Source organism: Dromiciops gliroides, chromosome 1 (assembly GCF_019393635.1).
Source record: "Dromiciops gliroides isolate mDroGli1 chromosome 1, mDroGli1.pri, whole genome shotgun sequence".
In the NCBI taxonomy this organism is placed as follows: domain Eukaryota; kingdom Metazoa; phylum Chordata; class Mammalia; order Microbiotheria; family Microbiotheriidae; genus Dromiciops; species Dromiciops gliroides.
Window position 1 is genome coordinate 197,342,534 of NC_057861.1, and position 25,010 is coordinate 197,367,543.

General features: G+C 34.1%; 1 protein-coding gene across 4 annotated transcripts in view; it reads left to right on the top strand.

Moving 5' to 3' along the window:
- The window catches only part of ZNF516 (zinc finger protein 516), a 150,952-nt gene that overhangs the window by 6,607 nt on the left and 119,335 nt on the right, over positions 1–25,010 (top strand). Inside the window, exon 2 of one of the 4 annotated variants that reach the window (XM_043976692.1) lies at positions 7,663–7,796. The exons of the other annotated variants lie outside the window; for them this stretch is intronic. The gene's annotated coding sequence lies outside the window, so the exon portion shown is untranslated. The remainder of the gene's footprint in view (positions 1–7,662; positions 7,797–25,010) is intronic. 4 annotated transcript variants of the gene reach the window in all.

Sequence of the window (25,010 nt, forward strand, 5' to 3'; positions counted from 1 at the left end):
CTTTTTTTTTTGAAACTTCAGATTTACTTTTTTTTTTAGATTTAATTTGAGTTTAGATGAAGATACTTTGAGAGGACATCAATTGAAATATGTGATATTTAGAAATGACTTCAGAAACAATTCTGTGAAAAATGAGAAATTTTTGAAGTACTTCCATCTTTGAAGTAGTTCATCTACGTAATGATACTACCAAATGTAGCATCAGTTGATGTTCTAATGGACATTTCTAACATGGAAATTTAGTATAGTAAAGGCAATGTAGAGTAGTGGAAACAGTTTGAACTTCAAGTCCTCTGAGACATAGCTTAGAACCCTAAGTTTGACACTAGCTGAATGACAATGTGTGCAAGTCACTGAGTTTATTTCCTGATTTGTAAAATATAGATAAAAATATTTGGACTCCTTACTTTGCGGAGCTATTATGAGAATCCAAGGAGATAGCTATATAAAATGCTTTGCAAAGTTTAAAATGCTATGAAATATGAGTTCTATTCATCAGGGGTAGGCTTTAATAATCAGCTAAATTTTGATAGGTTTCTGTGACTTTTACTTATTTTAGTAGTATTTTGGGGTTTCTATAGAGGAATCATCTTTTAAAAATAGTTTATGGGAGTGGCTGAAAACTGACTGGAAATTGTGTTTAAGGTTTCTAACTACATTATACTTTCACTCCATAGAAATAGGAAACTAAAATATAAGCTGATTATGTTCAACAGGAAGGGGCTTGTCTGAACTTGTACACTTTATGTGTATAATGAATGTACCTGCTCAAATTTGTTAAGACCATAGAGTAGGATGGTTTTTAGAAGTTTATTTCTTAATGCAGGATAAAGAGGGATGTTACTTACCTAATGGAAAATAATGTTTTAATCTTCCTGTAACAGGATTCTCAGTGAATGAAGAATTATTTTTAAATATATAGAAAATAAAACTGCTGTTTTAGTCATAGACTTTGAGATTAAAATAAGGGAACTAGAGATATTTAGTGCAACCACTTAATTTTACAGATAAGTACATGAGACTTAGATGGGTGAAGATACAGTGACTTGTTGAATGCCATACTAAAAAAATGATAATTCAGACATTTTAAGTGGTAGCATTCTGTGCTCCACCCCCACCCCCATTATATAATTAACGACTGGATCTCAGAAAAAAGCAGAACGTCAAATTTTTTTGATTAGATATCCGAAATATAAATATTTGAACTTAGAAGGAACATTCCTTTTTCAAAGCAGACATTTTACATGCTGTAAATGTTTATACATTTCAGTTCTTGGATAAAGCTGAAATGACTCAGTTAATTAGTTCTAAAAACACCCTACTTTTCCATTCCTATCTTGCAAACAACAACAAAAAAAAGTTCTAACAGTTGTCCCCAAGAAAAAAAAAGAATAATTAGCATTCATCTTGAGTTTACTCTGTGAGTAGATCAATGTCCTTATCACACTTCAGGAGTTTCATGTGTGCTGCAATGATTTTCATTAGTCCAGTATTACATTGTAGTGCTTTTATAGCCTTTGCATAACTGTTTTGAGCAGAGAGCTTGTCTCCAGCTTCTTGATTATCTAGTCATATGTCCTATTTGTTTCAGCACCTGAATAAAGTGTTAATTCTCTTCTTTGTGTCTTTTGGTGTTGGGAGTGCTCCACTGCTCACAGTTAAAACTGATAAAGCACTTCTTTTTAGATTGCACACTTTGTGTCAAATTGAACTTGCATTCCTTTGTGAAAGGACAACTGTAGCTGTTCCTTCATTCTCAGACCTGAATTTGCTCTTGACAAACACAATTGACTGAAAACTGACTGACATCATCTAGTTTCTTTCCCAGGCCAATAAATTGCCTGGGGCTGACCAGACTTTGTCAATTCTAGCTTCTGATTATTTTGTAGATCTCCCAAAACTCTCCCCTCCTCAGAGTCTCTAGCTTTGCTTATGTACATTTGCTTGTTATGTAAAAGAACTTACCTTATGAAACTATTCAATACTTAACCCTCCCAAAAGGTAATCTGTTCACTTTCAGCTTGTTATGCAAAAGAAATCTTGACTCTTATCTGTTCTAGTACCCCATATAAACCCTGTCCCAGGTTCCCATCTTTGGGAAGTACTAGCACTTGCTATGGCGGTATCATGAGTTATAACTCCTTTGCCCTGATTAAAGACCTTAATTTTGTTATATTGATTGTTTTATTAATTTTCAAGTTGGCACTCTAAAGTCTGATTAGATTGAGTATAGATCTTAGAGGCAGGTTTCAAACTATAATCCTAGCATTCAAACTCATTCAGTTTGGCCATATTGTTTGTTTTCTGGTGTGGTTTGTTTGTTTGTTTTATGTAGCAGCAATCTTCTGTGGTTCAGCTGTTGTTCATTGCTTCATTGCAGTGACCTAACAAGTGGCATGGCTTTTGGAAGAGTGTGGCCATTTCACTCCCTTCTCCTCCTCTTGCTTCCTAGTGCTCTCTTATCCCCAACCCTTTGACCTATGTAGCAATGAGTGTAGTCCCTGTAGTATATTAAGTGCCTCGAATTTAGCCAGGGGCCACTGGGGCGAGAGTGTTCCTTAATCCCACTGCTGGTCTCAATTCTTACTGGGCACCGGGGCAAGTGGAGGTGGTGGTGGTGGGGAGGTGGGACAGCTCTTGAAGGCACGTTGACTTTGATAGACGAGGGACCTCTGCCCTGAGTCAGTTAACATTATCCCCATCCCCCTCCTAAAAGAAGGAGGCAATGGAGAGACTTAGAAGGGTCGAGTATGCTTTTTATGAAGGACAGAATTATGAATGCTCTTAGTTTTTCAGGAATATTGGCAAACTCACAAATTACCTTTTTTTTTTCCATTTGGTTTTGAATTAATTAAAAATGTTTAAAACCTTTTGGGTTGACTGAACAGAAGCTTTTACTTACAGACAACTATTTCAAAAGTACTTTAATAACTTTTAATTTAAAATGATCACTTATTGGACGGAATTAAATTGCTATCAAGAGAAAGTTGTGTATTTAACATTGGGTTCACGAAGTTCACATTTTATTTCCTATGATTATAAGAACAACATTGTTTAACTTCTACTTTAAGTTTATAGTCTTGGTCACGGCATATCAGCAATCAAATATATTTAAGAGAAATTGGCATAAATTAGTTATTCAGCCTATCCATTTCTTCCATTTCTCACTCATTACATCTGGCTATATGGAATTTGAACAGAAAGAAAGTTTTTCTTTCCAAAGCCATGGCTGTCATATTTAGGTTTAGAATGAAATGATTTCCAGCAGCCCACTCCAAATAGTAAAGAAGTATAATTTTGTGGTTCCCAATGTTTTTTTTAAGGCAGTTTTCTAAAAAAGATCTGGCTTTTAATCTTCATTTCAAAGTGAAATGGAAGCTACAAAGCATGTGTAATTACAATTTGCAACTATTTTTAGAAATCAGACATGTTTGGTATATACTCTGATGATGAAAACAAATACTCGGCACACAGGAGTAATGGCTCAAAAGGAATCATTTTTAAATCAACTGAATTCATTTCTGATGCACTGGATCTCACACAGGTTCATTCTGGTAGATTGCCATTTTTCCTCTCTGTCTCTGTCTCTGTCTCTCCCCCTCAGGAATATAATGAAATCTTATGTTCCTAGGAATTACTTCAAAGGATAGGAAGAAAACCTAATGCTCCTGTGTTTCAGACAGTTCCTGATCAGATTACATGTTGAAAATAGGATGAGCTCTTAATGTATTTTGTTATTTTCAGAGTAAATGTAACCTGGGGTTTTCCCCCTTCAAAAGCAGGTAAAAGAGGAATGTAGAGTTGATGTGCCACAGTTTCTTGTACCACAGGGAATAGCTGATGTCAAATCATCCTCCTGGATACAGCTATCCTGTTATTTTCTTGCTCAATTAAAAAAAAAAAATGGTGAGCATAGACTAGCATGTGGTGTTGGTTTTCAAGAAATATTTAAAGAGAAACTAGTGAAAATTGAGGTTCTTTGTTTAACATTGTGATTTTTTCTTTAAGTTTGCAGATTTACTCCCCCCCCACTGTACCTATTAAGAAAACTCTATATTTTTCTTTAAAAAAAATTAATCCTCAATTCTTGTCATGTGAAAAGAATAGAAATTTGCACAATTTATGTTCTTTGCTTCAGAAAAGGGCAACATGTGTCTGTCTTTACCATATGGTAGTATTTAACCTATATTGCATGAGCTGACTAGGAATTGCATTTAAGCATTGATTTATTTCAGCATTTCAGAATGTTCTTTGAAATTTAGTACAGTAAATGATGCATTGAGAGTTGTGCACCAGATCTGTGGCTTTAGCAGTTTATTGTTAGGTTGACATTAGGGTCGTAAGCGGCCATTTACAATTAAAAAAATATATGTATATATATACACACATATGTATATGTGTGTGTGTGTGTGTGTGTATACATATATCTATATCTAAATGATTTTCTTTGGAAATAGTTTAAGTATAAGTTTTGAAATGAGAGATAAGGGGCCTTCTTCAGGAAAGCCTGCCATGGGACCTAGAGTGAGTGGTTACAGCCTCTTTTGCATATAGTAAAGCAGACTTCAAGGCTAGTAGAAGAGCAGTCTAGTCTTTAATGTCCGTTGATTTCAGTGGTATCTCTTGATTTCTTAGAATGACAGTAAAAGAATAGCATGATCCAGTGCAAAGGATTCTGGACCTATGGTCTGGAGAGACCTGATTTCGAATCTTTATCAGCTGTATGCTTCAATTTTCTGATCCTTAGTTTCCTCACCTCTAAAATGGAGAGACTCAAACTCATAAGAGCAGTCTCACAGGGTGGTTCTAAGGAAAATATGTTTGTCAAGTGCTTTGCAGACTTTAAAGGGCTGTACCAATGTCAGCTGTTTTTATGAAATAATTTTTCCTCCCCAGGAGGGTTTGCATTTTCTACATGATCCTTGAATGTGTGAGGGGTCTCATCACACTGTTTTCATATATTTCTGTGGTGGCATAGTATTCTGGAGTTTTTTGAAAAGAAAAATTAGATTTCTTGATTTAATTTTTATTTCATTAATTTTAATTTTTCTTTGTATGTAGGGATAGATATAAACATGATAAACATGGATAAAACCTCATAACAGGGATTTGTTAATATTGAAAACTTTGGAAAAACTCATTTTAATCCTTTCCCCCGCTACTTTGCCTGTTCTTTATGGTTATACAGTCATCTTCACAGTTGATATTTTGGTACATACTAATATAGTCTTGATATCAGACTTAGTATCTTTATAGTATTGCTAGAAAGAGCACTGTTTTTATAGTTAGAAATAATGAATTTGTGTTTTGGCTCTAGCTGTGTGACCTTGAGTAAGCTCACACTATCTCTGGACCTTTACTTCATCCTTTATATGATGGAGATATTGACATTTGGACTCACTTTTGTAAACCATAAGGCATAGACAGTACTGGCATTATTTTTCCAGTTTTAAGGAGAAAAGGAAACAAATTGGACTTATTTTCCATATGACAAGTTATCTCTCTATGGGAAAATGGTGGTCCTAGATGAAATATTTCCCACTGAATTTGAGCAATGTAAATGAATACTGCCTTTTGTAATGCATAATTTATATTGACATTAACACTGACACCAAGAGAACATTTTTATTCCAGTTTGAGAAAATATCATTTATGTTGGTAATCATAGTTCCATCAGATAAAGACTGATCATAGCAAAGCTATCTATGCCTATAGCATGGCCAAAATCATAATGATGAAATAATTTTCTCTTTTTGAGTAATAACAAGTATACGTGGAGCTAATGTCGTTATAATCAGTGCATACCAGGTGTTAAATGGCTTCCCTTGTGTGCAACTTTATTTCAGAATGGCTATTTAAAAAAAAAGTTTTAATGAGAGGGTCAGTGACTTTTAAATATTAACTTAAAATTGCTAGCATATAGTTTTTGATGAAGTGCTTAACTTCTGGGTACTAGGTATTGTAAACTTGGGGAAAATTCTATATCAAATTCATGTGATTAGTACTTTAGTGGAAGGATTAAAAATGGTCTGAGTAAATTACCCTGGCGAATAGAGAGTCAGATTCTGTTAATGGTTTTACAGGTTTATCAGTTATTTTTTAGTTTGATTAGGATAAGGGTTGTTCTATGGTTATATTTTAGAAAGTATGCTTAATCTTGTTTAAATCTAAAAAAAAATTAAGTAGCTTTAGTTATTTGCCCAGAGAAACAAGAATTTGATATGACTATACATTCATATTACATCATGAATCTCCTGTTTTGCCTTTTGATTTGTCCATTTTTAGCTCAAAAAGTTTAGCTCTCCTACACAGAAATGTGTGTTTTTGTCATTCATAAATTAGATTCCCTAAGTGTTCAAATATTCCATGAGAATGAGTTAGGCAGTTTTGGAAACTACATTACTTTTCTTGAACAATTGCCTCTTGGAGAAAATATAAAAGCCTCAGCTTGGCATTTAAAGCCTTTCACAATCTGGCTCCCACCTACCTTTCCAGTCTTATTTCATATTACTGCTTCTCAGGCACTTACCATTCCAGTCAAACTGGCCTGCTCAGTCTTCACTGTACATGATATCCCATCTTCTGCTTCCATGACTTCTCATAAGTGGATCCTCCATGTCTGGAGGGTCCTTGCTTTTCACCACTGTCTCATAGAATTCCTTGCTTCTTTCAGAGAGCAGCTCAAGGGACTCCCTTTTATGTAAAGCCTTTTCTTATCTCCTAGCTATACCCCAGTTCATAATACTTTTCCCTCCCTTGAAATGACTTTATACATACTTTGTGTTTATTTGCTTGTATAATATCTCCTAAACATACTGTAGATTCCTTAAGGGCAAGGGCTGGTTGGTTTTTGGTTTTGTATCTTCAGTGCTTATCAGAAGGCTTTGTATATATTTGTTATGCTGAATTAAATGGAATCAGAAAAGTGCCATTTATTTCACTAAAGATAATATTTACTATTAACTTTTATTTTTGCCATTTAAGGAGTTAAAGTAGCTTCCACATAGAGCTTCCTTATTCTTAAGGAACAGTGTTTATAACCACTAGGAAATCCATGAAAATCTCTGTCTTCACATTCCTTTGGATATTTTTATAAATGGACTCACTTTCCATTCATCTTTAATTTTAGACTTTGAAAGTTGAAGACAAATAATTTATTGGACCTATAACCAAAGAGTTGTCTTAAAGAACTAGAAGTAATTAGGCTACTCTAGCTCCTTTATTTATTAGATGATGAGACTGAGGAGAAAGGGTAAGTTAATTGTTCCAAGATCACTCAGACAGTTAGTGGTAAAGCTGGGACCAGAATCTTGGGTTCTTATTCTTTACCCAGTATTCTTCCTAGTAAATAAATCATGCTGATAAATACATGTAATGAATGACATAGGTATTTTCTCAAAGGCACTTTGTAAGACCTAAGCCTGTTAGGATTTACTTTACTAATTTGAAGCTGTAGCATGAGGTGACTATTTGACCAATAACCATTGAGTTGTGGCTGTGTCAACTTTTAGATCCTTTTCATTTTGTTAGATCTGGCTTCTTTGAGGATAAGAAAAAAGTAGGATGAGAAAGGGTAGGTTAGAATTTTATTTGGCTACTCAGATAACTGACAAATACTTGTATCCTTTGAGGACTCTACTCATTGTATTTTCAAATCCTTAGAGGTAGCAGAATGGAAAACCAATTCCAGGCAAGTACGGAGTCAAAAAGGACAAGTCACTAAATCCCAAGTAACTTCCAGATCCAGAAACCACAAACGGCTCTCAGAACTGATTGTCTTCTTGGTGAACAAAATGGTAATCATCAATATGAATGTTACTTTCTGTGACTTAGTAGGATATATACACACACATATATCAATCATTCTACTTATATATCTATATAAATACGTGTATATGTATTTGACAATAAATGCTTGTGGAATGTGTTGCTAAATTTTAAAGGAAGTATAGAATAAAGAATAGTAGCATGAAAGAAAATCTGTTGCTCAAAAGTTGCCACTCATCCTCTCTAAAAAAATAATAACAACAAAAAACCTTAAGGGTGAAAAAAAAAGGAAAAATAAACAAAACAAAACAAAACAGAATGACTAGGCAAGTTAGTTTATTGTCCAAGTCTTGCAATCATTGTTATTCTTTAGCTGCAAAAGTTAAGTGAAAGATAGTTTGAGGAAAAACATGCTCTTTTGTGTCAAAGTAACTTCTGTCACATTTTTAAGGGGGTAGACGACAGGCAAATGCACAAAGGTAGGCAAATAATTTTCCATTGGTTTTGACAGGGAATTGCCAAAAAGAATAGAGCAGATAGGTAATCTGATTTTGATAACTGCTCTCTCTGGGAATTCTATAGCTAATCTCCCTTTTCTATGGCCTTTGGCCTCCTCCCCCTCCCCCAAAATGAAAGTTTTATTCATTGTTTTTGTTATAACTATGATGTTACTTTAGACAAGAACTGAAGAAAGTGGAAGCCCAGGTGACTTAGATGAGAACCATAAGACATGAGTTTCTTTAGTTTCTTCCTAAGCAGTTGTAAAAATTGGCAGAATCAACAACCAGCATGGCTGAGGGTCATGAGTCACAAAGTTATACATTTAGCATGAGAAGGAATCTCACAGGCCATAATAATTTTACAGATAAGTACACTAGGCCCAGGAAGGTTAATTGTTTTTGTCCAAGATGAAGAAACTGAGCATCAGAAGCAGACTACGAACCTAGATTCTCCAACTCCAGAGTCAATGTTATTTCAACTGTATCAAAAGGAACATGGGATGGGGGTCAGGATACTTGCTTTCTGGTACCAGTTATATTAATAGCACTTTCCCCAAAACAATACTCGTCTTGAGCTAATGGGAGTTGTATTATTATTCTAATTTTGTAGAAAAAGAAACTGAGGCTTTGATAAATTAGATAACTTATCCAAGGTCATAAAGCTGGTAAGTAGATGGAGTCTGAATGTAGGTCTTCTGTTTACCAGTCTAATGTTTCTCCACTATGCCATGCTACCTTCTGTGGCTAATGAACAGGACAAGTCATTTAAAATCTTTGGGCCCGAGATTCCTCATACCTAAAACAAAGAAGTTGGCAGAGTTGATTTTTAAGGCCCCTTTCAGCTCTGATGTTATTTGTTTTCTGTGATACAAGCTCTTCCAAATTATTATCTAAGCTTATACAGATTTTTAAAGAGCATCTGGATAATTCCATGTTCCTTCAACCAGTTCCAGTGAATTTGGGAATTGTGCCAAATGGTATAGTTAGTTTTTTCCGTTTAGCATGAGTTGGTTGGAGAACTTACCTTGACAAATTTCCTGTCACGAGAGAATTTGAGCCCAAACTAGATTTTTTCTTAAGAGAGCAGAATAGATAAGGAATAATATTTTGGCAATAAAGTAGATTTTTACTTGTAATATTATTGCTTAAATGTATTTTTCTTCATATTTCAGTTTTCATAAACAATGTATATATCTGCTTACATTTTCTTTCTTACCAAATAGTAAATATACAATAGTAACAGGGGAGCCATGCTTTGAACCTAGGTTTCTTTACATTAAGGTAGACATCTCATTCCATTAAGCCATAGTCATTACCTTTCTATCAGAATTTGTGTTCTGGGTGTTTTTGGTAATTTTCTGGTTATCTTCCTCTTCCTACTCTTTTCTTTCTTTTCCTCATTATCCTCATCAGCAACTTGAGGTCAGAGAAGGTATCATTGTTTTTGTTTCCCAGTTGCTTAGTACAATTCTTGGCACAAAGTAAGCACTTAATAAATGTTTACTGGTTGACTGATTGATCATCATCCCATACATTCTTATGACAAAATACATCTTAGCCAGAATTAGCAAAGCATTATAAAGCCTCTTTTGCTCATTGAAATAATTTATGGACTTTATTCTATGTTCCATGTGCAAGAACATTTTTTCAAGTTTCTTAGAATACAATATATTATAATTCTTTAAAATGTAATTGCTACCATGTTGAACTAGCTTGATGAGTAATAGTTTTTGTTGATAGAGTAGACAAGAATGTTGAATTCATTTATTTTATTGCCAGTTTATTTCCAGTGGCATTTTTAAAAAAAGTGCTGGCTGATGCTTTTTCTGTCTACAGCAAGGTATCACTCTAGAATCTATAAGCTTAGTTTTTAAATATTTTAATAACTGCATTTTAATATATTTTTTCCTTTAATCCTGTGCATATATTTTATTTTATTGACCCCATAAGCTTCACAGGATTGCCAAAGAGGTCCAACACACACACACACACACACACACACACACACACACACATGCCCACAAAGCCTTGTCCTACAGTCATTTAAACATTTATTGTTTTTTATTCTTCTTATTGAAATAATACTACTAATGGTGTATTGTTGAGTCAGATTTGTTTAATAACCTAATTATAGTAGGTTTATTAAGTAAATACTTGGGTAAGTGGTCTTTGTTTTAAACTTTTGGATTAGGACTAAAACTTGAAAGATTCAAGTAGCTTGTGAATATCCAGGATATTTAGTTGAGAGCATTTGGGCATCATTGTGAAGAAGTGACCTTCCTTTTTCACTTTGATGAAAATTTTGCTTTCCACCTTTTGTATGTTTAAGGCATCTTGGTATTTTACAAGTCTGATTATAGGATTCTGTGTGATTATTCTAGAGGTCAGTTAGGATCTAAGGATGATGATGCTCATCTTGGAAGGGAGTCTACAGTGGAGTAAGGGATCTGTACCTTGTTCTGTGTTAAAATCTTTGGGCCCGAGGTTCCTCATACCTAAAACAAAGAGGTTGGCAGAGTTGATTTTTAAGGCTCCTTTCAGCTCTGACCTTATTTGTTTCTGTGATGTCAGTCTTATCTCTTCCAAATTATTATCTAAGCTTATACATTTTTACCAATGATTTAGATAAAGAAATAAATGATATCTCCATCAAATTTGCAGGTGACACAAGGCTGGAGGGTTAGCTAATGTATTAGATGACACAATTAGGATTCAAAAAGATTTCAACAGGCTGAGATATTGGGCTGAACCAAATATGGTGACATTTGATAAGGATTAATGTAAATTCTTATACTGGAGATTAAAAAATAGCTTTAAGAATAAGACAGAAAAGGTATGGTTAGATTGCGGTAAAGAGCTTAGGCTTTTAGTGATATGGCAACCAGAAATGCTACTGCACTCTTAGATTGCATTAGAAGGGAAGGGGTCATCATGTCTTGTGACAGGCCCACTATATTCTGCCATTTTTGGATTACATCTGAAATATTTTGTTTAGTTCTGGGCACTAAATTTGAGGGAAGAAAATGATAAGCTGGAGATGATATAGCCTAAGTAAAACAGGATGATGAAGAGGTTTGAGATGACATTATATAAGTATTGGGTAAAGGTGCTGAGAATGTGAGAGTCTAGAGAAGAGAAGATTTAAGAGGCATGTGGTGACATATAAGAGCAATTATACTTCTTATGGCTGTTTCCAAAGGGCAAAACTATGTGGAAACTGCAAACACAAATTTAACCATGATGAAAAATTTCCCAACATTTGAACTATCCAAAAGCAGAATGTGCTGTCTTTGGAGCAGCTGGTAGGTTTCCCCCACTGGAGGTCTTTATGCAAAGACTGAATAAGCAAATTCGTTGGCCATGTTATAGAGGTAATTCTTGTTTAGGGGTAGGTCAGACAAGATGATCGATCATCTCTGCATTTTAAATGGCTAAGAACTAGACATATCCTTCAGGTAATAAGTAAAAAACTTAATGGATAGAACAAAAGGGAATATGAGTTTAGCAATTGGAGGGGACATGAAGGCTGCTTCTATCGAAGATAAGGACTGTTAGGTAGATAGTTGCTAGGAAAAAGTGAGGGCCACCATCAAAACCACATGTCCACTAACAGATCCAGAGGTTGGCCTTGTACAGAAGAGTAGGAAAAGGATTGGTTGGTGAATTTGGGGGATTAGAAAGTAAAGAGATTACTTTGGTACAAGGTTATGACTTCCAAAAGTCCAGAAGTATTAGCAACTTCAAATTGACCAGTCTCATAACATTTCTTTTTTTTTTTTTTTTCAAATTTCCTACACAAGTTTTAATTAAAACACAAAAATGTCTTTCTCTGTAATGACTAATGGTTCAAATGATGTTGAACACGAATGATTCAGATGCAGATTAATAATATGAGTGCTTTAAATAGGTTATAAACATAATCATAAAAATGAAAAGAATAAAATGGTTGTTTACAAAAGGGATTAGAGATCTTTGTGAAGATCTCAAGAATTAAATGGGGAAGGGGAAGGGGAAGAGCAAGGAGGGGATAGTTAATGGAGCCAGAACATTCCAGGCCTGGCCTTGGGGAGGGAAGGGGTCTTTGTATAATAAATTCTTTCAATTGCAGAGGGAAATGTGGGGATGTTGTTTATTTATTTATTTTTTTATGTATAAATTTCTCAAGTTACTTTTGTTTGTGCATAACCATTCAGACTTTAACAGGGTCAAATGGTAGTCCTGTGGCATTCTCTACCCTTCTATGAGATTACATGAAATTCATCTTTTGATCAGGTGTCTACCACAGTAGTTCCTTAGGAGCCAATAATAAGGCTAGATGATCTCTAAATTCTCTTTCATCTGTAAATCCTGTGATCCTATGTATGACCAAAAGAGAATGTTCTGGGTCTGTAGCAAGAGAGAGATAACAACTGCATTGATAATTCATGAGTATTAAAAGAACTGGAGGGGCAGCTAGGTGGCACAGTGGATAGAGCACCAGCCCTGGAGTCAGGAGGACCTGAGTTCAAATCCTACCTCAGACACTTGACACATACTAGCTGTGTGACCCTGGGCAAGTCACTTAACCCTAATTGCCTCACCCCCCAAAAAAAAACCAATAAAAAAAAAAGAACTAGAGGAGAGCCTTTACCATATTGGGTATAGACTCTTGAGGATTTATGGAAGGACATGGGCAAGAATCATAGGGTTAGATGTCATGCATAGTTTGCAGTCTTCTTTGCTGGAAGGAGAAGACACATTGTTGTGATCATGGAGTCACTGAAACATTAAAGTAATAGATTCCAATTTATTATTTTAATGTCACTTTGATAGGATCCAACTGAATGAATTCAGGTACTGGGAATTAAGGAGCTGGTTTTTGGAATTTCTTTGAAGCATCTTTTCACCAGTGACTTAGTGGAACTCATTGATAGATGAGTTAATTTTGACCAGGCTCAGATTAATCTGGCAAGGAAAAGGAAATAAATGTTTTGTAGATAGATTGTCTTTTCAATTCATTTTGGTTCAATGAGAAGATATGGTATAGTTTAAATTTATTAAGGCAGAAATAAAAAAAAAAAACAAACAACTCTGCTTTGTGTGATTTTACAAGTGATGTGAGCCTTCAGCTGGCTGTTCTCTGCCCTTGTCTGTATGTACACCTTCTTAATTTCAGAATAACAATTTGTTACCTTTCCAAAAGGAATATGAAGACATAACCATAAACACACAGATCTTATGTAAACTAATGATGATAATTTGACTGATTTTATTTTTTTGTGATATGTAGAGTATAGAGTAGATGAGATTTTCAGTGATTTTGCAATTTGAAATGACTATGAATTCTATTTTCTTTAGGTTTTTTTTTTTTTTTAAGGCTTCAGTTCTTTCTGGTCTCCATATAGATGCAATCTATGCCTTCTAGATATGCAAATGAGAATTTCACTTCCAGAAAGTAAACATGAATCTCTATATTGTATACTTATTTTGGAAATTTTAATAATTTGTTTTTCAGAAAATACATTTAAAATTGGTTGTACCATTTGAACATTGTGTACACAGTATATTAATCCAGTTTCTGGCCTACATAATAGCATGTTAATTATTTTTTAAATTGATAAGTTAGAAAATTTTCATTGGGAACGAACTTTGATTATATCTTGAACTCAACAATGAGCAGATTTTTAGATGATCATTTCTGAAAAGACTTTCCATTTTATAGGTAGCTTGTTTTTTTTCCACATTTTATTTGTTTTATTTTGTTTTTGTTTTTGTTTTTGTTTTTGTTTGTTTGTTTGCTTTTGCAGGGCAATGAGGGTTAAGTGACTTGTCCAGGGTCACACAGCTAGTAAGTGTCAAGTGTCTGAGGCCAGATTTGAACTCAGGTCCTCCTGAATCCAGGGCTGGTGCTTTATCCACTGCGCCACCTAGTTGCCCCCAGGTAGCTTGTTTTTGAAGTTATTTTACTAATGAGACTTAGACCTCTTAATTGGGAACATTATAATTTTGTGTACTTTCTTTTTATTCATTAGTGATTTTGCAGGTACATTTTTGGGGAAGGGACTGGTGGAAAGAGAATTAGAAAGGAAACTTGTAAATTTGAATAAACACTTTAGAAAGCTGCTGTTACATTTATGTAAATGTTGAAATTTTGCATTTTCTTTGGAGAAAAGCACTATTTGTAGATATGATATAAACATTACAATTAACATTTTTGTTTTAGAGGCTCATTGTTTTAGTGACAGTCACAATAAATGGTTGTCATCAGTTCCTTCTCAGTAGACTCTATTCTTCAAGGATGGACAAGGCTTACTCAGGAAAGTTATTCTTTCTGCCAGAAAGGGACTTAGCTTTAAAAAAGAAGAACAACACCTTTGTACCAGCTTTCAGTATGAATAGCTACTTAAGAAAAGTCTACTAAAATAAAGAACAAAAATGTTTTTGTGAGACAAATAGTTTATTTCAAAGAAACTTCATTCAAGTTTTACTCCTGGGCTTTATCATGACTTGGAGGTGATCATGGACTCTAGAAGACTTTTCCAGGAGAATATAATGTGACAGGTCCCTCCAAGCTAGAAAAGCTTCAAATTAAGGTCCTGAGATAGACTGTGTATCTTTCATTTGAAGTTCTGCTTAGCTGAGTGTGAAGATGATCAGTAGGAGTTTGGGCACCAGATGGTGATTTTTTTTTTCCCTTTTGGCCCACAGTAATCAATCTCCCTGTGATGGACCTGAGGTCTGTCTCCATGGAAGGGGTAAAGGGATATACTGAAGTCCTGAAAACATAGATCCTTTGAAATATGGAGATTTTTCATTGAAAAATCAGGAAAACCAATCAAATTAAATTCTCTTTAAGGTTATGATCTTCTGAAGGCAAGAAGTACATTTTACTGTGAACTAAAGTAGCCTTGCTAATAAGTATGGCATCTTGGCATGGTTATGTAGTCTCTTTTCTTTAATTGTGAAAATGTAACAGGTATCTTTGTGGCTAATATGAAAGAAATAGTCTTGGAATAGCTGTAAGTACCATTATTATATGTGCTAAGGGTAAAAATCCAGTAAAATTACTTCAAAAGTTACTTTTTTTTTTTTAGGAAAAAAGTATTGTGATTTGTTAACTGAAATTGATTTTATCTTTTATTTACTTTCATTCCGTAGTAACAAAAATTGTTCCAATATATTTTATATCAAATAATTCTACAATTTGAAAATTTTCACTTAATTCATCTACTGCACTGTTTTTTTTAAAGCTCAAAACTTAGGAAATTATTGTAACACAATACATTTGTTTGCTCACATTTCTAGTTCCAAATTGGTTAAGTTGCTTCTTTTGGGGGATAGAGATAAGCAAACAGAAAGGGAAAGACTGGAGCAAATTCTACCAAAATAATCCCTGCACCCCAACAATGTAGGTGTGACCCATATGTCTTAGTTTTTATATGACCTTATTGATTATTGCTTTGTTATATATATTATCTAGGTAAGTTGGAAATAATTTAGTTCTACTTGTTGAGGAATTAAGCTATTTGTGGAAGTGTCATTCTCTATTTATCTTTAGAATGAGTTCTCAGCATGTTTGTTATTCTGTTAGTATACCAAATTTACTTTCTTAAAATTCTTAAAATATTAATCATTGATTAATGCTTTAAAAAAAATAGTTCTTGTGGTAGTGACTAGAGCATGGGGCCTGGAGTCAGGAAGACCTGAGTTCAGATATGGCCTCAGACACTAACTAGGTGTGTGACCCTGGGCAAGTCACTTAACATCTGTTCACCTCAGTTTCCTCAACTGTACAATGGGGATGATAATAGCACTTGAGTCTCAAATGAGTGAATTTTTATAAAAAAGCATGTAACACAGTGCCTGACACATAGTAGGTGTTATAAAAATGCTTATTCCTTCCAAATTCCCCTTAATAGGGTGTGAAAAGAAGTTAATATTTAATTTACTATTTTTCTAATGGGGTTATCATACTCAAGACAATTTATATTACTTTGCTAAGATGACTTCTAGCAGTAACAGACCTATAAATTCCAGTGAAATGAATATGAAAACATTCATAACTTTTACTATTTGCTCAGGAAGAGTACAATTTATCTTTGCACATTTTAGTGGCTTCAGCAAAACACTTTCTCAAATACATAGTATGTACACACACATGCTCATGTATGCATAACACACATGTACATACATACTACACATCTACATTCATGAATGTATCTGCAGCAAATAAAATGCAAAAGTTCAGTTATCAGCTTAATCCTTTCATTAGTTTATGGACCCAAAATTCTCTTGAGAATTTCACAAATCCACATGATCTCCCAAAGTGTTAGATTTCATATGTGAATTGTTAGCTTAAAGATGATTTAAAACTCTGTACCCAGTCAGCCCCCTATTGGATATACATCTGAAGAGGCTTAAGAGCTTAGGTTATTTCTTCTAAAGTCATTTGTAATTTATGTTTATTCAATTGCCTTAGGATCTGTTGGTCAGATGGCACTTCTGTATCATAATAAATTAAAGCTTTCTGATTAAAACATCCTTTTCCTTAGACAAACCATAACCCTGGTTCTGGAGGTTAGTGGAAAACAGACACAAGAGTATAGGTCTTAATTTAATCATTTAGAGAAGAAACCTTTTTTTTCTTTTGATATTTCATTTACTTAATATTTTAAGATCTTGAAAGTAGGATGTTGGATTTGGAATATGGCCTATTTTCAGATAAGAAGAATTATAGTTGCTGAGAAAAAACAGCTTCTTTAAACCCCTTGCTGTTGAATTATCATTTAGGACAGGAATTAATATCAATTTATATATCTTATTCATTGAGCCAAAATAATGAGTATTAACAGGAGCAATGTAACTTTTAAAAATCCATTTCTTCTGAAATTAGAGAAGAATATTCTCTGATGTAGATAAGAAACTTAGTGGTAGTGTACTACTTAGAGAGGACCAGATCTGGGGTCTGGAAGACTTGAATTCAAGTATTTCTTTGACAGTCACTGACTGTGTGGCCATAAGCAAGTTCCTTAATCTCAAAATCACCCCCCACACACACACACACCCAACTCTCTAAAATTGTTATTTTAAAGGAGTTACTGATCTACATTTGTGGATACAGTTTCCCCATGAAAAGTTACCTATACCAGTGAAACACAGTTTTGAGCCTGAAATAAAGTAATAGATAGGAAGATACACACATATTTTATAAATGTTTATTTTTGGAAGTGTTAAGAAAATATGGAGCAATGAACATTAGTTTTGAATTGAAGTAGCAGTATTTATACAATTTTATGCAACTTGCCACTTTTTATTATTATTCTAAAAAAGGAAAAAATGCTATGGATAAATACTTAATTTTTGAACTATGTTTATTTAGTCATATTTACATTTAATTACTGAGTAGCTGTTTTGTCCTGATTAAATTAAACTTACTCTTTGAATCATCATCATCTGTAAAAGTACTTTTGCTGTAATGAAGAAGTCAATCTCTTTCATTGAGTAATGTACAGTTTAAATGGGATATTTAGGCAAATATCAAACCCTCAAATGATACATTATACATATACAGTCAGTCAATAAACAGTGCCTACTTGATACTTATACATATCTACTCATTTGACATGTTTACACTTTTAATTACATTAAATGTATAAACCTTTACCTATATGTGCAAAATATTACAACTGAATGAAGGACTTGTGTGTATGCTGTGATGAAATGAGTAGTGTGATTTTGTTGGTAGCCTGGAACCCTAAGAATTCTCAGGAAAGTCATATAGGGCCAAATAATGATGTGTGCATAAATAAAATGCTTACCTACTTGAGACATGCTATCTAGCACAGTGTTATGCACATAATAAAAATTCAACACATTTAATGAATAGATGAAAGAATTTATGAGTCACAACTCTGGCTCTAGCCCAATGGTATTTGTCTGTGACATTGACAATTGATAATTGGCTTTCCATGATGCTTACCTCTGAATATTATAATGTACCCAGAACACCCATAATTTCACTTTCACAACCAGTGCTGAATTGCTCTTTCAAATATTTGCCTTAGCCATCTTTGAACCTACTTGCACAGTAGTTCGACTCATCTTATTTGTAAGCTTTCTCAAAAGTTAGGGTGATGTATTTCCTGCCCGCCTTCAAAGGAATGTGCTGGCTCTTTTTTGGTCTTGTAAGATTGCTGCTGAAGTAGCTTCATCTATAGTAAACTTTCAGAGTTGTAGTCTACATGGACTCTCTTTGGCTGGATGGGGCCTTGGTGTTGCTTATTAAATTTAAAAGTTCCTTCCTTTCTCACTGATTCTCATGATTTGCTTAATTTATTTGTTAGAACCTGAATAAATTTCATACATCTGGTAGAACTGCTACCAGGACATAGATTTCTTTACTCACAATCTAGTGTTCATCTCTTGTTGCCAGTGATTCCTTAAGAATAGTAGTATTCAGCTATACTGTCTTTTTCCTGGTAAAAATGGTAATGGTGGTGGTGTCCTTTGAACACATTTTGTTTCATTTGCATTCTCAGTGTTGTGGATTTGACCAGTTTAATAGATAAGCCATAAGATTTAGCTATCATATGCATCCCAGGCCAAGTTTTTGAAAAAGCTTAATTTTGCAAAGGGTTAGGGATGGAGAGACAGCATAGGAACCAGCAGGTGGAACCCTGTAAAAAGGTAAGCTTATTTCTTTGATTTATTTGATGAAACTTTGTGGACACTGCCCCCTCCCACCCTTTAAGGAATCTGGTTCCAAAATTATTTTACACAATCCTTTATGTGGAAAAAAATTAGTCTATTGTGATTGAGCATCAAAAGAAAAATGATTACTGTATGTAGGGTTTATGTTTTAAAAAAGAAGAGGCTAAGAAATTCCTTGTATGAATTAGGTTAGACTGTTAGTTAAGAATGTTGGTTATCAGAATGTCGGCTAAAGGATGTTGCACAATATCCAGGATGAAAATAAAATACAACAAGGTCATCAGAAACCAACAGGCTATACAGTACCAAAAGAATAGTATTGTATTGAGTTTCTGAAGAGGCAGTTATGGTACTTTCCAAAGTTGGGTTTATATAAGAAATCATCAGACGAAAGCATTACCATATAAAGCATAAATAATGCCTCTGAAAACTTTTGCCTAGACTTTTGAAGCCTCCAATGCAAAGAGATTTTCTAGGTTACAGTAATGTTCATATCCTACTTTTGTGAAATTGTCATCAGCAATCTGGAAATGTGTAACTGATAAAAGATTGCTTAAAGACTTTGGTGAACTTGTGCTCGAATATATGCTAATAAGAGTTACATGTCTTGTTGAAGACTGTAGAACAAAATAAAATATAATGTTGAAGACCCTCCTAGCTCCACAAATGCAGTTTCATTGAGGGGAGGAACCCTGTGGCATCTGCCATCAATCATGGCCATTGGCAGTCTGGGAATGTATAGCAGAAAAGGCTTGCTTTATTAGCTTGGGAAAGGAAAGCTCAAATTGACCAGGTAAAGTGATATATTATCACTTTCAATTGACCATGCCACCTAGTCTGTGTTCCTACTTAGTATAAATTCCTATGTACATATATCTCTGATTTTCAGTCAAGACACTGACTTTTATATGGTGATGAAAGCTTTCTGATTACAAGCTTGGAAGAGTAAATCTCTAGAGTTAATGTTACTAGATTTTGTTAGATCAAAATATCGCTTATTTACTAGAAGATACTTGTCAAATTGAATCTTGTGTACTTTTTCCCTTATGATGCTTTAAACATATCTTGTGGATTTTGACAATCAGAATTGCTGGGATATTTCTTTTAATTTAAAGCCTTTACAAAATAATTAAAGGTATGTTGAGAAAAATAATTTTTGTCCAAGTCAAGCTGATGTACTAATCCATTCAGGCACTAGAGCTTTCTGACATAAGAAAGCAAATTCTTTATGTAATCTCAACATAAAATGAAAAAAACCCCTAAATTAAAATGTGGGTCAGGTGACTAAAGTTACTATATTATCTACTAATCTAAATAGTATCTAATTAGGCAGTTTCTTTACATTTCTTCTTCCCACTAACTGAAAGCACTGGTTGCATAGAACCAGTCAGTATGCAATGGAAAATATTACTAATTCTTTTGGTTGAGGGTAGAGGAAAATAAGTATCCTAGGATCATCAGTAAACTTAAAAAAAAAACCTTCTACTTATCAATACATATTTCATAAGCATTTACCTTTCAAAGAGGTATTTTAAATTTAAATATAAAGAAATATAGTGTTTGTAACAGTAATGCAAAAAAAAAAACTAGAACAGCAAATTCTTAATAATACTGTTTGAGTTGTAATTTTGGACTGCTGACTTCACTATGTTGCATGATTTACTAATTTTACATGGAGCTGGGAGAAGGATAAAAGTTTTTTTCCAATGCTGGGAACTTTAGCACACCATAATTTGAGTGTATCAGTTATTTATATTCAGGCAATAGAGCTAAACATGTGGAAATCTCATGACTTCATCTTAAACTATTCATAAAAGAGCTTTAAATATGTCCTTTAAATATAAGGACAGAAATATGAGACAATGGATGGCATACACATGAAGTAATATGTATTCTGTGTCTCTTCTCCTTCTGTTGTATCAGTGTTTTCAATATGAGGAATATATTTTTATGGTTTAGAACCTTTTGCTGGCTGAGAAGAAATGTTCTTTCTAGTATAGAACAGTTAAAACTGTATAATGTATATGAAAAGTCAGTTGAAAACAAACCCATTTTCCCTTCAATACTGTCATTAATTTCTGCTGTAAAAGGTGAATCCACATTATCTCCAGGAGTCTCTTCTCTATTAAGTTAACTAAAATATAACCCCCCCTCCTCCCTCCACCCCATACACACATACACACATTAAGTGAAAGCTGACTTGCCTAAATGCATAAACACTTAGGGGGAATTTAAAATCCTTGGGATTGATGGCTCTAACTTTTGTTAGAGTGGAAGACACAGAACCCTTGGGGAAGCACAACCCCAGTTCAGTATTTTTGTATTTTGGATTCACTAAAGCCAGATTCTCCTAGTATTAAGTATTTTAGGTACTCTCTAATGGGCTTCATTGTTTTGTTTATTGTGCTTATCACTAGGTCAGCTTGCTTCACATTTGCATGACTGGTAGACTTCTTTCTATGTCTGTTGACATTTCAGTTAATTTTGAATGGCTTTTATTGGTTTTTAGTCCTCTGATTGGACCCAGTGACCCAGTTACTCTGTTCTGTCAAAAACAAAAAGCTGTTGAAATGGTGGTCCAATGTGGTATAAAAGGTTTCAAAAATTAACAGAGGGTAATTAGCTGAGTGATGTGTTTACTTTATGTGATCTTAAAAGAAATCTGATTAATTTTTTTCCTTAGATGAGAGAGTAAATATATAGCTTTTTATTCTGAGAGAAAATAAGAGCTTGAATTATATATGAAAATTTTAAAACGAGAATAGAGAGAAAAAACATCTTAGGAGATGATTGCCTTAGATCACCAGGATAGTAAGTAAGCAGAACTCATATCTGAACCCAGGCCAGTGTTCTTTCTCTTTCTTCCTCTTGGCAAAGAATTTGACCTAGAGTCCAGAGGCCACTGCCTGTTGAATATTCCTTATAAACTGACCTGGCACTGTTATCATCACCAGCAAAAATTTATTGAGTGTAGGAAGTACTTGGAAGGCAGTAGTAAAAACTGAGTTGAGTTAGTCACCCTGACATTTCCTCATGCTATAAGAAAGTCCATTGTGTGTTTTGAACTATGTGCTCATCTTAGCACTCAGAGACCTTTATCAATACTTACAATATTATGCATTTACGTACTGTTTTACAGTTCCACATACATTACATCCATATATGGATGATAAAACTGAGGTCCATAGAGGGTCACAGTATATGGTAGAGCTGGAATAGACCTTGGAGATTATCCAGCCTCCCCCCTTCATTTTACAAATGAGGAAGCCAAGGTCTTTACTTGGCCCAAGGCTATTTAGCTAGTAAGGGATAGAGTTGGGCTTGAAATCCATGTATTCTCTCAAGTCCAGTGTTCATTTTATTATAGCATGTTGCTTACCAATTCTTGAGCCTCTCTAATGCAGTATTTATGCATATGTTGAGTATAATCATCTGTGTATCATAAAGACCATTTGATTCAGAGTTGTAGAATTTAGGGATCAACTAGTTTAGCCTCTTCGTTTTATAGAGGAAGCTGAGATCCAGAGAAGTTCAAGTGATTTGACTTGTCTAAGGTTTCATAGTATCAGAGCTGAGATTTGAACTTGAGTCATCTGCCTTCATATCTTTCCCCTACCATATTAACTCCCTTTTAAGACTGTAAAAGTAGGTAGGGTTAATGATTTATTTGTCATCTAAACTTATAAAGTGTTGAAGTTAAATTTCTCTTTTTCTATACCTTTTTATACTTAATTTCAGTTCTTTTTTTCCAATATAATTCATTACAGCATGATGTCTCTCTTTTTTTTAGTTTTCAAAATTATTTTATTGATGATAAGAAGACAGCATGGTGTAGTAGAAAGCTGACCCAGAAGACAGGAAGTCCTGCCTCTGATCCATATTTAAAAAAAAAAATTTCTTATTTAGAATTTTATTTTTCTAAATTATGTGTAAAACAAATTTTGACATCAGTTTTTAAAAAGTTTGTGTTCCAACTTTTCTTCCTCCTTCCCTTCCTTCCCCCTCCCAGAACTCAAGCAATTCAATATAAGTTATATGTGAGTAGTCATGCAAAAACATCTCCACATTAGCCAGGTTGTGAAAGAAAACAGACAAAAACAAAACTTCAGATTAAGGAAATATCAAAAAATTATGCTTCAATCTGTTTTCAGATACCATCAGTTCTTTCTCTGTAGATGGATTGCAATTTTCATAAGTCTTTAGTTACCTTGGATTATTACATTACTGAAAATAACGATGCCATTCACAGCAGATCATCTTACACTATTGTATAAGTACATTTCACTCTGCATCCATCCATGTAGTTCTTTCCAGGTTTTTCTGATAGCATCCTGCAGCATGATGTCTCTTTACTATTGCCTGCATATATTTGCTAGATCTTTTAATATTTGTGAAATACTTGCTAGCTGTGTAACCCTTGATAAGTCACTTAACCTCTGTTTGCCTCAAGTTCTCCAATTATGAAAATGGAAATAATACACACCTGCCTCATTCGTTTGTTGTGAAGATCAAAGGAGCTAATATTAGGAGAAAATGCTTAGCATAGTACCTGGCACATAGTAGGTTACTTAATAAATGTTTCCTTCCTTCTAATATTAGATTTCAAATACCTTAAATAATTTTTTTGTTCTTTTCCCTTCTTTAGTTAAATACTCATAAGTACTTAGTGAGTGAACGAAAGTTCTATTCCAACTTAACAAGTTTACATTATACAATTTATCCTGTATTTTCAGCTTAACAATACTCTCAGTATTTGTGTTTAGTAGAAACATGGATTTGACATATTTTCATATGCATGACAGGATGAAAAAATCAAATTAAAAACCTCAAAATCTAGGTAGAAAAGATCTGGCATGGTAATTTTATATGTGTATATTGTTTTGTGGGGTTTTTTTTCCTTCCCATTTGGTACTAACCTTGTGAAGGGTATAACTATACTGACAAATCACAGATCCATTTCAAATGTTGATTGATGTGAAATATATGTGAAGCAAAACTATAAGAGAGATAATTAGTTATAGTATACTTAGAAAAACTCAATAGAATTACTATTTCCAGAAAAATATTTAAGCCATCACCTCTTAAATAGATGTCTAATTGAATCTTAGGGCTGGAAAGAGAGACATTTAGTGTAGCCTCTCATATCAACTAATGGTGATTTTTCCTCATATTTGGGAAGAGTAAGAGTTAAGTGGAAATAGAAATGTATTGTGAACTATCATATAGTCTCTTTTTGCAATGATCATGGTACATTTTCCTGGTCAGTGAAGGTTATAGTGAACTCATTGAATGTAGATCCCTTAATGGGGGGCAGGGTCAGAGGGGAGTGGTAGGAGACTGACTCTTTCTTCTCAGGCTTAGCTCAGTTCCTCCTTTTCTCATCCTCTACATCCATTTGTCCTATACTTTTGAGGTCAGCTTCCAGAAACTATATATAGATATAGAGATGCCCTCCACCTCAACTCTGGAGAAATTCCCTTGTTTCTTTGATCTTCAACATTTCCTATTAATGTAAAGAAAATGGAACTTCTAGAGAATGTGTTTTCTGGTCACAACACTCGGATTCATTAAATAGTACTAAGCATTTTACTTCATGGTCCTCGGTTTCCTCATTTAAAAAATAAACAGTTTTTGACAAGGGTATACCCAATGAATATCAACATCCAGTACAATTCCACTTGTTGACTCACCAAACAAAATTAATCTCTAAATGTTTCATTGTGCATGTTTGTTCATTAAATATATAATTTCATTTTCTTGTTCCTTTCTTATTCTTTTCTTTTCTTTTTTTTTGGTGAGACAATTGGGGTTAAAGTGACTTGCCCAGGGTCACACAGCTAGTAAGTGTCAAGTGTCTGAGGCCGAATTTGAATTCAGGTTCTCCTGAATCCAGGGCTGCTGCTTTATAGACTGTGTCACCTAGCTGCCCCTCTTAGTCTTTTTGAAGAATGAACTCAGCAGTTTACTAAACACTAGTAAGCATGACCTCTATGCTAAAAGACTATTTTCCCCTTTATCTCTTCACATTTACATGAAATCATATCTATAATCCTT